Source organism: Trichosurus vulpecula, chromosome 7 (genome assembly GCF_011100635.1).
Source record: "Trichosurus vulpecula isolate mTriVul1 chromosome 7, mTriVul1.pri, whole genome shotgun sequence".
Classification (NCBI taxonomy): domain Eukaryota; kingdom Metazoa; phylum Chordata; class Mammalia; order Diprotodontia; family Phalangeridae; genus Trichosurus; species Trichosurus vulpecula.
Window position 1 is genome coordinate 46,637,693 of NC_050579.1, and position 14,638 is coordinate 46,652,330.

The 14,638-nt window shown below is 40.0% G+C and overlaps 1 protein-coding gene, 2 non-coding genes and 1 pseudogene across 3 annotated transcripts in view; all 4 read left to right on the forward strand.

Annotated features, from left to right (window-relative positions):
- LOC118856634 (histone H3-like) overlaps window positions 1-14,638 on the forward strand; it is a 191,429-nt gene that overhangs the window by 68,985 nt on the left and 107,806 nt on the right. The gene's annotated exons all lie outside the window — the stretch shown is intronic.
- Window positions 2,661-2,732, forward strand: TRNAQ-UUG. Its single transcript has one exon. It is a non-coding gene; the product is annotated as a tRNA-Gln (tRNA).
- Window positions 4,796-4,877, forward strand: TRNAS-AGA. Its single transcript has one exon. It is a non-coding gene; the product is annotated as a tRNA-Ser (tRNA).
- LOC118856640 lies at window positions 12,568-12,749 on the forward strand (annotated as a pseudogene).

Here is a 14,638-nt window from a genome sequence, read left to right on the forward strand (position 1 = left end):
GAAGAATCTTCATGATGGCTCCCCTAAGAAAGGACGAAGACCCTGGAGTACCAGAGTTTAAGTTGCCTTATAAGGCACACATGCATGCATGCTTACATACATGCCTACACACACACACACACACGCCTTACTTCCATCATGCTCTAAGCTTGTATTGACAGATGCTGTGTGTGTTTATGGCAGAGCATTTTATCAGGGGAAAGTTTTCTAACTATGCTTCTTAACATGATTTCTTAGTAAATGCCATTGCTTTGAGTTCATGGAGAAGTTTTAAAGGGTGCCAAAATGGTAATTAATAAAGAATTTAATCAGAGGGTAAATAAGAAGGGCCACAGCAAGTGTGTTAGGGGCCCAGTTAGAGCCAAGCCCTGTCCTCCTCAGACCTCCAGGCCCAGGGGCCTGCTGAGATAAACTCAGGGCTTTGGGATGTGGGTGGAGCCAGGAGGAGGGGTCTCGCCTTCGTTGCCTCCCTGGCAATTCCAGGTCTTTGCCCGAGCTGGGACCTGCCACACCACGTGGAGTTTCCGGTCTTTGCCTGGACTGCCTGCCCGCAGGGAGCTTCGGGTAGCGAGGGAAGAGAAGGGGAGGAGAGTAGGCGGAGTCAGGGCGGTCCTTAGGATCCAGGTGTATAGAGTTTTACCTGTCCTTCACCCATGTAACCAAAGAATGTACCTACGTCACTAAAGGTATAAATGTGCTGCTTGCTGAAATAATAAACGGAGTCCTTCACCATCTTCTCAGCTCCTGCCCCGTTCATTGTCCGAGAGATCAGGTCCTTTGCTTAGGCAAAGGCCTGGGGCTTGGGGGGGAACCCCGAGCATAGTTACGAGGCTTCGGAAGCTCGTGACACAAGTGTTTCACTGACACTAATGACTTTATGTCTCTAGGCCTAAGGAAACTAAATGCCAGATGAGTAAAAGAAATGGCAGATGTGATAGGGAAATTACTGTAAGTGATCTTTGAAAGATCATAGGGCACAGGACAGGTACCTTGGAAATGGAGAAGGGTAAGTCTGTACCAATTTTTTTTTTAAATAGAAGAAAGCAAAGCCTCAAAAACATAGGATAGTAAGTTTAATTTCAATTTCAAGCAAAATATTGAAACATACTGTCAAAGGGATGGTTTATAAACACCTAAAAAAGGAAGCTGTAATCACTAAGATGTGGTATGTCTTCTTCAAAATCAGGTCATTCCAATTTAATTTCCTTTAAAAAAAAAAGTTTACCAGACTGGTGGATTAAGGGAAAGATGCAGATACACTTTATCTAGACTGCTCTAGAATTTGATAAAATTGTTCATTCTATTCTTGTAGACAATGGAGAAATGAAGACTAGGTGATAGTTGTTGGGTGCATTTGGAACTGGTCCAATGACCAGACTTCCAAGAGATGTTACTGAATGGTCTGATGCCAAATTAGCAAGAGGTCTGTAGTGGAAAGATCCAGGGATATGTCCTTGGCCATATGTTTTGTTTCATTTTTGTCAGTCATCTTGATGAAGGTGTATGTATATATAATTATATTATAATATATGTAAATATATTATATGTAATTAATATACATATATTTAATTTTCATATGATCCAAGGCCAAACAAGGATAACTAATATGATGATATAATGTGTGGTAAAGTCAGTGTCCAAAAAGGTATAATATGGTAGAGTAATGGGATAAATCTAATAATACAAAATTCAATAAAATGCAAAATCTTTACTTAGTTTTTAAAAATTGACTTGATATGCATGAGATTTGATTCATTAGAAAAAGATCTGTGGATCTAAATAGACTGCAAGCTCAATAGCAATGTCAGTGGCAGAAAAAACATTAATGAGTATTTAGAGAGCCCTGGACTCCAGAACATACTCCTCAGCCCACAATTGTGTCTCATTACATTTTAGTTTTCAGAAGGACATTGACAAGCTAAAGAACACCCAGAGTATGTGGGTAGGAAGACAACTGATTGCCCCTGGATTCTCTCTAAAGAGTATTTCTCTCTTAAGTGAAGCAGAAGCATCCATCTCTTCCCCATCATCTCTGCAGAATAGTTCCTAGTAAGTTCCTACAAGTAGGAAAAGAAAGCAAAAATCACTTTTAATGATTATGTCCTCACCAACCTGTCCTCTTTAGCTTGGAAAGCTCCCCTTACATAAAGCACTGGACTCTCCACTCACTCTGCACTGACATACAGCCTTGGGCTCTATTTCTGGACTGCATCACTGTTGTTTCAAGTTGCCTGACACCAGTGTGACCTCGGTTTCCTTCTATTACTGCCCTGGAGAACTATCTTTATTGTAAAATAGTGTAGTGGATAGACTAGGGGTGGAGGTAATAGGGCGGGGGAGGGGGAGAGACAGACCAACAGACAGACAGACACAGACAGACTTTGTGGGTCTGACTGGAGGACAAACCACTTAATATTTTCGGAATTGATAAATAGCATCCCTTTATTTCTCCTTGGGATCATAATTATGGGACTCTATTGGATTTCATTAAACTACAATATTAGTAATCTCTATGTCATATATATGTACATAGTCCAAACCTAAATCTACTATTCACAAAATATGTGTATGTGAATGAAAAAAGACAATAAACAATAACAGTGAAATAGATTCCTCCAACCCCTTATGAAATAGATTCCTCCAAGTTGCTGCTGACATCTGGCCCCATGGTGTAATGGTTAGCACTCTGGACTTTGAATCCAGCGATCTGAGTTCGAATCTCGGTGGGACCTGTAATTTTTGACGGACCTAATTCGTTAGATTTACGTTATACTTACTCCAAATGTATCTCCAACCCCACTCACTTCCATTCGTGCTGAATTAGAGGCTCAAGTACAGGGCTGCTTTCTTCATCCTCTCTCCCAAAGTATAGCACTAGTTGAAGTCCAGAAAAGGTAGTTAGAAGTCTTCCTAGTTCAAAGGAAATCTTGTTCTGCTTCCAGGATATGAAACTCCAGGCTCTAGGAGAATGATAAAAAGAATTTAAATGTAATAATTGTAACAACAACAATAAAGAAAAAATTCAACTGGGTTAAACAGTCCTGGAAACTTACTTGCTAAGACTCAGATCTTTCCATCTCCTTCCTCTTTCCCCTCCCTTTTTTCCTTCAAGAACCGTCAAAGAACAGACTGTTGCCATTGTAAATTTCTTCAGGCTTTGTTCATGCTTCATTTGCCCTGCCAAAGGCCTTGTCTCTTTCATCCACTTCATCCACTGAATTTCTACAATTTTTTTGTTTGACTGACTCATTTGACTCTTCAATTATATGCTAACATTAATTGTTTCATATGTACTGTATTGGGTCATTTTTCACCTTATTCACTGTCTTACTATTGCTCATTTCCAGATGTTTCCTGTAATAGACTCTTAATAAATGCTTGTTAAATGAACAGATGAATGCTTATACATCTTTTCTTCCCAAATAGAATATGACCCGTTTAAAGGTAAGGTGTTTAGTACAATCCTTGGCACATACTAAATGCTTAATAAATGCTTGTTAATTTGATTCAGTCTTTTAAAGGGTCTCCATGCTCAAGGCCTCTTTGCCTTCTACTGCCCTGTAGTGTCTTCTACTTCCCTCCCTTACCTTGACCCCATCTAAGCGACCTGCCTAGAGTTGGGAAGACCTGTGCTCAAAGCATGAAGCACCCTGATGCTTGTTTTACTCTTGTCTTAGTTTTCCCATATGTAAAATGGAAATAATATAGTACCTGCCTCTGTCACAGTTGTTGCACGCATAAATGAGATAATATTTGAAAAAGTACTTTGTAAGCCTTAGAGAATTATGTAAATGCTAGTTACCATTATTACCTCCCTCTTAAAGCCAGGAGACTCCTTTCCAAAATTGAAGATTTGATCATTTCACCCTTTCCATTCTCTTATCCCTCGCAATGCCAGAGACAGGTACAAAATCCTACAGGACAGGATTCATTGTTTTAAACTACTTGTTTCCAGAAGAAGAAAGAAACAGACACTTGCGCACAGTTTTAAGTTAGAGTTAATGAGGTGCTCAAAACTGTTATGGCTACTAAAAATAAATTTCTAGTGATGAAATGCTTAACGTGTTGCATTGCTATTTCTTTGTGCATTGTTTAGAAGCCACTTCTCACTTGCAAAGAAATGCCTATAGTTAGCTGTCTCTTTCCCCTGACCAGGAACTTCCAATGACTCTCAGTCTCTGACTGACAAACCTCTGACTTTCAAATCTTTAACCTGGAATTTCTCTACACTCTACCTCTCAGCAACAGTAATTTATTAGTTTCTGGATCTGATAAAGTTTAGATAAGACTTGATCCTTTGGGTCTTTGACCTTAATCTTGTATGGAGTACCTCTCCTGAGGCTTCTGCCGTAACCTCACTCTTCTCAGTCCCCTGAAGTCTCTGAGATGGGTTGACCTCCTCCAAAACCTTTGCTCATTATAGTTTAATAACTTGGATTTAAATACACACACATACAGTGCACCTATTCCCTGTTCATGATCTAATCCAAGCCCAACCTGGTTCATTCCATCTTTTCTCTATGTTCCATTCCCCAATATTTCTCTTCCCCAAATTCCCATGGCACTATACATGTCAGTTATGGCAGATTTTAGAGCTAGAAGGGGTTGGAGGGGGTACTGAGTACAACCCCTTTCAGTTTACAAGTAAACTGCATTCCCGGAAGCAGACTGATTTGTGGAAGTCAATGTTGGACTCATTTGTTTCTCTCTGCTCATCAAAAGTTAAAATAGAAAAGAAATACTTGAACTACCTGTTTCAGTCATTCCAAGAATCACAGCAATAATAAACAAGCAGGTAGTCGTGGCCGAGTGGTTAAGGCGATGGACTAGAAATCCATTGGGGTCTCCCCGCGCAGGTTCGAATCCTGCCGACTACGACAAAAAGTAGTTAAAGCTTAATTTTCAACGTTTGGGTAACTGCATGCTCATCTCTTGCAAGCAGCAAAACTTTGCATGTGTTTCTTCTTCAGGTGTTCCTCTGGTTCAGGTGTCTCACAGGAGTTCACTCTGTTTGCCTCAGTTACCTCAATTGTAAAATGAGGGTACTAATAGAACCCATCTCCCACTTGGGCACGGAAAAGAGACAGCTTACCGTGGGCATTTCTTTGCTCAAACGAGAAGTATCTTCTAAAGAATACGCAGAGAAATAGCAATACATTAAGCCTTTAATCGCTAGATTATTTTTAATAGCCATAGTGGTTTTGAGCACCTCATTAACTATAACTTAAAATTGTGTGCAAATCTCTGTGTTTCTTTTTCTTCTGAAAACCTCCCAGGGTTGTGAGGATCAAATGCAAAATTCCTGGAGTAGTAAGTGCCATATAGATCACCATCATCATCATCGTCATCATCACCAGAAGGAACCTAAAAGAATGTATTGCCAAAGATAATGAAAGTCTTGAGCAAGGAATTGAAGGCTATGGAGACAAAGGTTGTTTTTTCCTCCCTATTGCCTATGGAAGGCAAGGGAAAAAGAGGAAAAAATATTTGGGAAGTGAACTTATTTTGGGAAATAAAGTCTTAGAATGGGTTTTAGATGTTTGGAACAGAGCTCAAAATATTGTTTCCATGGTTTGTTGTCTGGCCACTCATTCTTTAGGATTAAAGTATTTAGTTTCCAACTAATTTTTAGTCTTTCTTTCCATGGCCCTCTATCACACATAATTTGTATTGCTTCATGATCTGAAGGGGTTGCATTTAATATTTCTGCCTTTCTGCATTGGATTGTTAGGTTTTTATGCCCTAATACATGGTCAATTTTTGTGTACCATTGAGAAAAAGGTATATTCCTCTCTATTCCCATTCTGTTTTCTCCAGAGGTCTATCATATCAAACTTTTCTAAGATTCCATTCACCTCCTTAACTTTATTTCTTGTTTATTTTATGGTTACATTTATCTAGTTATGAGAGGGGAGGCTGAGGTTCCCTACTGGCATAGTTTTGTTAACATAGCTTAAAATATAAGGACGTCATATTCCTCATTAGAAATTTAGTATATTGAACAAATGCTGGCAAGAGTGTATTTTGGGGGGATGCTTTCAAATCTAGTCAGAAAGAGAAGAGTACCTGTGGCTATCCACCATGATAAATACCATAGAGAATGACTACAATAAATGAACAATAACAGTTGAGACACTCAGATGCTCAGGGTAGACAAACACACACAAAAAAAGCAATAAAACTCCTTGGTCTCAAATGTGTATCCACAATTGGCACAAAAATTTAGGCAACAAGCAAGAGGAACTAATAACATAAGGAGATAAATTCAACCGTGAGGATATCTTCAATGTAATGGAGCTTTGCAAATGCCCAGATCAATTAATAAGTAGACACCAACATGGAAGATGCCAAGAACCTGCTTTGGGAGAGGACATTCTGCACTCCCACACATGAATGGGAGCAGCTTCTTTCCAATGGCAATATAACTGGAATGGCCTCTGATGAGTGTCAGGTTGTGATGCCTTGGGATGTATCAAAGATTTTCAAAGAATCAGGCCTACCCCAAGCCACTTAGAGAGAATTATGGTGGTTTTGAGGTTTCACGATCTGGTGAGAGGCTATGTCCCTTAGAGGAACTAGCAATTTCAATAAGGTAAGACAGACAGTTTTATAGAGTATATGATTCTGATTACACAATCAAAATTTACATAGAATACGAGAATATGATTAATATTAAAAAGACAGGAGTTTGTTAAGGGATTAGGTAATAGTTCCTTCTGTGGTTTGGTGGTTAAAGCATCCTGGTCATGCTCTGCTTTCTGATTGTGGTCCTGTTCGGTTAAAATGCATAGTTCAGTATTTTGGCCAAATGGATGATGTGATTGTGGTTGAGTACAAGAACACACCTGTTCAAATAAGTGAACTGGATCTGGGGGCAGTGACTAGCTAGGGACAGTGGGCATGCTGTTCAGTGTGGCCCATAAAGAAGTTAAGATATTGGGGCTGGGAGCAGCTTTATTAGGATTTCATCAGTCTCCAGCTAGCCTTGATCCTGTCTGTGTTCATCCTTATTGAAGGAATTTGGCAACATGGCTGAAAACATGAGCCCACACCCTTGTTTCATTCCATTAGTAATTGGGAAAATGGAAGAGGACCACCTAAAACCCATGACAGACATGCTACCATTAAATTGATATACAATGCTGATAAGCTTCCTTAGATAACCACATTCTGACATAGTTTTCTATAAACCCTCATGACTGATAGTATCCAAGACCTAAGGCCTTGGTCTAAGTTAAACAGAATTTAATACTACTCTCCTCTAAGACTACTGGAACTTAAGGGAATAGATTATATCTGCCCTACAAGTTTAAGCAAATAACATTCACATGACTGTTCTTGGAGCACACACTAATACAGCTGCAGGAGCAGGGGTAACCATTCCCTCCACTCCTGCTAGAGTTACGGTTAGTTTACAATCTTTGTTTTTTACATAGTTTTCCTAGGTTATACAGTATATATAGGTAGGATAATAAGGATACAGAAGCAAAAGTGAAGGTAATTAGATTTTCCTTGTCTTAGTTTAGGATTAAACTACATTCCTTTACTTCCCCTACTTTCCCTCTTTAACATATGCAAATTATGCAAATAAGTAGGCCTGGATTCTTGACCAAGACCAGACCCTAGATAAGCTTGAACTGGTTCAAGTGGTTTGGCCTCTCTAATTCCCCTGACTGCCATCTCAAAAAGCATGCCCATGTGTACAAGCCTCTGACCTCTCACCTGACCGACCTTGAGGCCTGGTCTCTGCTAAAGCTGGGGTGGGGGAGGGGAGGGAAGTACACCTTTAGTTCTGTGGAAACAAAACTCCTCCTCCCATTTCTTACACCAATCATTCCAGTATCTCAAACCAATCCAGTGCCTTTGCCAAGAAAACCCCAAAATGGAATCACAAAGAGTGGGACTTGACTGAACAAGATAAGGAAGATAAAAGGTAGGAGATAGAGAGCACCTAGGTGTCCTGGAAGAATTCAGGTCACTTAACTCAGGTGGATCATCTCCTCAGATGTTGAAAGAACTGCAAGAGGTGGTTGTTAAGCCACTGCGAGCAATATTTAAAAGATCATGGAAAATGGAAGTCATACCACAAAACTGAAGAATGACAAGTATCCTAATTTTTAAAAAGTGTGTGTGTGTGTGTGTGTGTGTGTGTGTGTAGAACAGCGTGTGGGTTGGATAATTGTGAAGACTTCACAGGGTATGTCTAATGGAGAGGTTTTGGGATTTGGCCTTGTAATTTTGGGAAGGCATGCCCTTCCCCCTCTCTCTAGATAATGAACTTCCTGTGAGCTATTTGTTCTCTGCTCTGGGAAGGGTCTCTCCTTCCCCCATCCCGTTTCTCCTCCTAGGCTTTCAGACGCCACCCTGGCAGTTGAGTTCTGATAGGGAAAAACCTGAACGAACCGGATCAATCTTGGTCCTCTGTGTAATTTTTTCGCCTAGACTGTAAGCCCCACCCCCACCCCCCACCCCCCCCCCGCCCAGCCAATGGTGAGAAGGGATAGAGGTGGGTGGGAAGCTTTTTCATTAAGACTATAAATTTAGGCAGGTTCCCTTTTACCTTGCCTCCTCCCTTATGGAGGTGTGCCCAAATCTTGCAAGGTTTGTAGAATAAATTTACTTTGTTTCTTTTAAAGATGTCTCTCCTATTATTTAAAAATTCTGTCCCATACAACAGGGTTTGAAAACTATAGGCCTGTGAGCTCACTTTAATTACTAGGAAAATTACACAATGGATTATTAAGGAGAGGATTAGTATCCAGGAAATTCACCACTTCTAGAAAGAGAAGTAGTAATTACAGAGAGCCAGCACTGCTGCATCAAGAACAAGTCTTACCAGACTAACCTCATTTCAATTTTCAAGTGGTTTCATGTTGAAGAGGGGCAGGTGTGTACTAGGAATTGTTTAATAAATGGCTACACAACACCCTTTTGAGTGGAATCTTCATTACTAGCATTTTCTTCATCACTTTCTCAAGTCTAAACAATAATCAGAATAATAAATAAAGTCCTGATGTTGTAGTATTTGCAGATTTCTGAGGTGTAAATGCTCACACTGAAAACTGAACAATCTGGTCTAACAAGCTGGATCTGGCCTCAGTGCACCCCTAAGGAGGAAGTGGATTTGTTCTATTTGATGTCAGAAGACAGATCAAGGAACAATAGGTAGAAGCAGGACAGAGGCAAATTTATATTTGATTTGAGAGAAAGCTTCACAATAATTAGGCTACCCCAAATTAGAATGGGCTCCCTGTAGAGATGATGGGATCTCCCTTCTTTAAAGTCTTAAGCCAGAGATTAAATGACCACTTGGTCAATATGTTAAAGTGCTACATTCCCCTCCTGGTTCTGTTCCTGGCCTTCTGGACTTCAAAGTCATGCCTATACTGCTGTCTCATCCTGGAATTTCCCTCAGCACCTGAGGCTTCCTCACTTTGGATGGCCCTTCCAGCTGGGAGACCTCTTTGCTATAGAATGTCTCTCCATAAGGCCTTTTCCCATTCTCCCACCAGGGAGTTCTCCTGGAACCTCAATTTTGTGGAAAGCCTCAGGCCTTCATTCTCCTCCTGGGCTTGTTCCTGACCTTTTAGATTTCCAAATAAAGCCCCTGTGCCACACACCCCTCCCTTTTTAGTATGCTGTCTTCCCCATTAGAATGTAAGCCACTTGAGGGCAGGGCCTAACTCTTTGCTTGTATTTATATCCCCAGCACCTAACACAGTGCCTGGCACAAAGCAGGTGCTTAAAAAAATGCTTGTTTCCTTCCTCCCTTACCTTGCATATTCCTTTTGGGTATGGGTTGGAAGACATGGCTGCCTAGATCACTTCTAACTCTCAAATGCTGTCATTCTGTGATTCATACTTAAAGGTCCTCATGCCGATACATTTGTAATGTACCATGTAAAAGGCATTACTCATGTAGATTATGTATAGCCATATAGGTTCTTTAAACATAGCACAAGGGAGGCATCTCTCCCTCCTCTCTCTCTCTCTCTCTCTCTCTCTCTCTCTCTCTCTCAATATAGATATAGATATCGATATCAACATAGATAGCAATACATAGATTTCCATCTCTGTCCAAAGACTATGATTACTGGCTTGTGGGAAGCAAGAAGAGAAGTTACAAGGTTGGTTGCTGTTTTCTTCTCTGAGAGGTGTAGTAGACTAGAAGTATATATACACATAGACTTCTAATACATACATGTATACATATATACATGTTTGTGTATGTATTATGTATATATATATATGTGTATTTTTAATATTTTCAGATTTCTGAGGAATAAATGCTTTTACCGAAAGTTTAACAATACTGTTAGAAACATACTCACATTGTCTAGGAATAAACAAGACTCATTGGGAAGCCAGGAACATTTTAATTATAATTTACATTTATTCCCCCGGAATAAATGGGTACCTCTCCTGAACAGAGTACAGGAGAAAGTACAACGGATTCAGATGGACACCAGTCTTTCAATAGACCCTTACCTCAAATCTCCCGCCAGGCTCTTCATTGGCCAGATACAACCCCCTGACTGCCTACATCACGCCTTCCTCAAATGGCTCATTTAAGCATGTGTACAAGCCTCTGACCTTTCACCTGACCGACCTGAGGCCTCGTTTCTGCTAAAGCTGGGGTGGGGGAGAGGGGAAAGTACACCTTCAATTCCGTGGAAACAAAACTCTTTCCCCTGTTTCTTACAATATAGTCACTTAGCCAGTTGGAGCTGGCTATAGTAGAAGTGAGAAGTGTTGGGGGAGGGATGGGGTATGTGTATACACACATATGTATATATTTATACATACACACATGCACATGTATGTGTGTGTGTGTGTGTATTCATATGTGTATCTGCCTCCCATAAATATTCCTGGTCTCAGGCCAACAATTTTATTTTCAAATGCTACTAGCTTCCTTTAAAAAGGTAGAATACTGGAGCCAAGATGGTAGACTAGAGGCAACCCAGCTGTATGCTCTCAACATTCCCTTCCAAAAAACTTCAAAATAATGCCTCAAATCAAAATTTGGAGTGGTGGAGCCAACAAAAGGTCAGAGTGAAACATTTTTCTGGCCTAAGAAAACTTGGGAGGTCAGCAGGAGAAGTTTTGAGACTGAGATGGAAACCTGTCTGGAGCCTACACAATCTGACTCAGGGTGGAGAGAAACACTGGAGGTTGGTCACAAGGGAGCAGGGGCCCTAGTCACAGTTCCAAGGCACAAAGAGTACTGGTGCTTGTGGCTGCAGGAGATTAGAGTCCCTTCCTGGATAAAGACCAGAGTGCAAACCAGGAAAGCAGTGACTATACCTCTCCCAGGATCACATTATCTTGGAAGCACCAAAAACTTGCTCCTGAACTAGCTTTGAAAACAGCAGCATAAAAAACTCCTGAAGTCTGGGATAGTCCCTCTCCACTGATAATCATTTAATATCAATTTAGTAACTTCAATAAGGGCCAGAGCCTGAACTGATTAACTAGAAGAAGAGCCTAGACCTAAGCTTCTTTGTTCTCTGAGTTTACTCAGAGAATACCTCTTCCTATGTCAACAAGGCCAGATAGGGCTGACTTAAGAGCGTTCTTTCCTCTGTCTATGGCCATTAAGGATGAGACTCTTAACCCAAGAAACTATCTTGAATAATGTAACTTTTTCTTATCTTAATATTTTATGGGCATATACTATGTTATGGCATGTTAATGGTAAATTAAACACAGAGATCCTGGGTCGTAATTTCAATTGATACTTTGTCAACTCTCCTGTCTTACTGTATTTACAACCTATTCAATTAAGGAAAATCCTTTTCTTGTATCATGGTTAAACATACATGGAGATCATAAAATTGAGTAACACAAACATGCTGAGTTGAGACTAAAAATGTATTTAAACCTTCTCATTTTTTTGTTCAGATAGTCAGAACTTATGTTCTGGCTCCTTGTACGTACAAGTAAGCTAGCTCTGAGGGAATAAACATCATGAATTTACATATCACCTAGCTTGTTTGCCTCCTTTAACCAGACTTTCAGGTTGACACTGCACCTTATTGAGCAGAGCTCACAATTTTAACTTAATGTTCAAAATCAAGAAATAGATCGGAAAAATGAGCAAAAACCAAACAAACAAAAATAATTTAAATATGAAAAGCTACCACAGGGGCAGGAAAGACCAAGATATAAACTCTGAAGAAAATAGCTACAAAAAAAGCCTAAGAGAAAAATGCTAATTGGACCCAAGCCCAACAAAAATTCCTGGAAGTGTTAAAGAAAGAGATAAAAGTGGTAGAGGACAAATTGGGAAAAGAAATGAGAGTGATACAAGAAAATTATGAAAAGAGAGACAGCTCTGGAGACAGTGGTTAGAAGCAATATAGACTTTCACAGAGGGACAAGATGAGAAGAGAGAGAGAGGAAGAAGAAACAGAAGAAAATAGGATGAAGGGAAATACACAGTAATTATAACAGAATGTGAATAAGATGAGCTCACCCATAGAACAAAAGTGGATAGCAGAATGGATTAGAAACCAGAATCCAGTCTCTCTCGTCTCTCCCCCTTCTCCTGTTGCCACTACCGTCATGGACACTGGCCGCGTGCAGCCAATCAAGCTGGCTTGGGTCACCAAGGTACTGGGCAGGACTGGTTCTCAGGGAAGGATGATAGGAGCAGGTCCATCATCTGCAACATGAAGGGCCCCGTGCGTGAGGGGGATGTGCTCACCCTGCTGGAGTCGGAACGTGAAGCCAGAAGGCTGCGGTGAGATCTATGGGGGGGAGGCCCCTAGGCTGCTGGTCGTGGAAGGACTGCTAAGGGATGTGCAAAATAAAGAGTTTTGTCTAAAAGAAAAACAAAAAGAAACCAGAATCCAGTAGTATGTAGTTTACAAGAAACACACTTGAAACAGAAAGACACATACAAGGGCGGAAGCAGAATCTAACATGCTTCAACTGAACTAAGAAAAGGCATGCGAAGCAATCATGATTTCAGACAAAGCAAAAGTAGACCTAATTAAAAGGGATAATTAGAGAAACTACATTTTGCTAAAAGGTACCATAGACAACGAAATAATATTAAGAAAAAAATTTACAGCAAGTTTCTCTGGAAAAGGCCTCGTTTATTAATTATATACTGAGTATAGAACTGAGTCAAATTTGCACAAAAGAGCCATTCCCCAAATGATAAAATGGCCAATCAAAACTACCTATAGTCACATGAAAAAAATATTCTAAATCACTATTGATTAGAGGAAGACAAACTAAAACAACTCTGAGTTACCACCTCACATCTATGAGAAATGACAAATGCTGTAGGGGATGAGGGAAAAATAGGTACAGTAACTGTTGCTGGAGTACTGAACTGGTCCAACCATTCCGAAGAACAGTTTGGAACCAGGCTCAAAGGGTTATAAAACTGCATACTGGTTCACCCAGCATTACCACTACTAGGTCTGTACCCCAAAGAGAGCAAAGAACAAAGAATTGGAAATCAAGGGCATGCTCTGCAAGTAGGGAATGGATGAACAAGTTGTAGCATATGATTGTGATGGAGTACTATTATGCTGTGAGAAATGATGAGGAGAGTGGTTTCAGAAAAACATGGCAAGACCTATATGAACTGAGGCAAAGTGGAGTGAGAAGAACTGGGAGATCATTGTACACAGTAACAGCAATGTTGTAGTGATGATCGACTGTGAAAGACTTGGCTACTCTGATCAATACGATGATCTAAGACAATTAATTCCAAAGGACTTATGATGAAAAAAAATGCTATCCACCTCCACAGAGAGCGAACTGATGCAGTCTGAGAGCAAAATGATGTATAATTTTCCCACTCTATTTTTCTTGCTTTTTTTTTTTGGAGATATGGCTAATACATAAATATGTTTTGGTGATTTCATATGTATAATTGATATCTTATTGTTTACCTTCTCTTGTCTCTCTTAGTAAAGGAAGAGGTAGGAAGGATGGAGAGAGTTTGGATCTCCACATTTCGAAAGCAAAGAATGTTAAAATAAATAAATAATAAATTGGTTAAACAAAAAAATTAGTGGATAGAGTACCTCAAGCTTATACCCATGAGCTTGGATTCTTTCCACCAATTCTAGTTGAACAAAAGGCCAACATAAATAGAATAAACCTATTTAATCAAGCAAACAGAAATCTGAGAAGTTATATAGATTATAATATACCAGGAAATATGCAAAAGAGAATAAACTCTTCAAATAGGACCAGGCTGAGACCTTAGCTCAATCAATGGAGAGGATCCAATCTCAACCAAGGGGATATACTCTGTATCTCCAGGGAGGCAAGTTGAAAATCAGGGACTTGTTGAAGAACCCCTATGGAACTTCCATAACTTGTCTGTCTCTTTCCATGGGTAACCAAAAGAATTTGGAACTACGAGTGACCTCTCTTAAAAGAGGAATGAAGACTATTCCTCCACTCCAAAGCTCCTGTACCAACTCCATCTGATGGTAAATTATTTAACTTGAAAAGGCTACAAGCCAAGAGCAAAATGGAGGGAGAGTTGGCACATGATTTTTTTTTTTTGTTCGAAGATGATTGTGCACTCAATGCAGCCTCTGAAGCTGAGATGCAACAAAGTATGGATTCATTATCTGCTACTTGTGCTAATTTCGGCCTAACAATT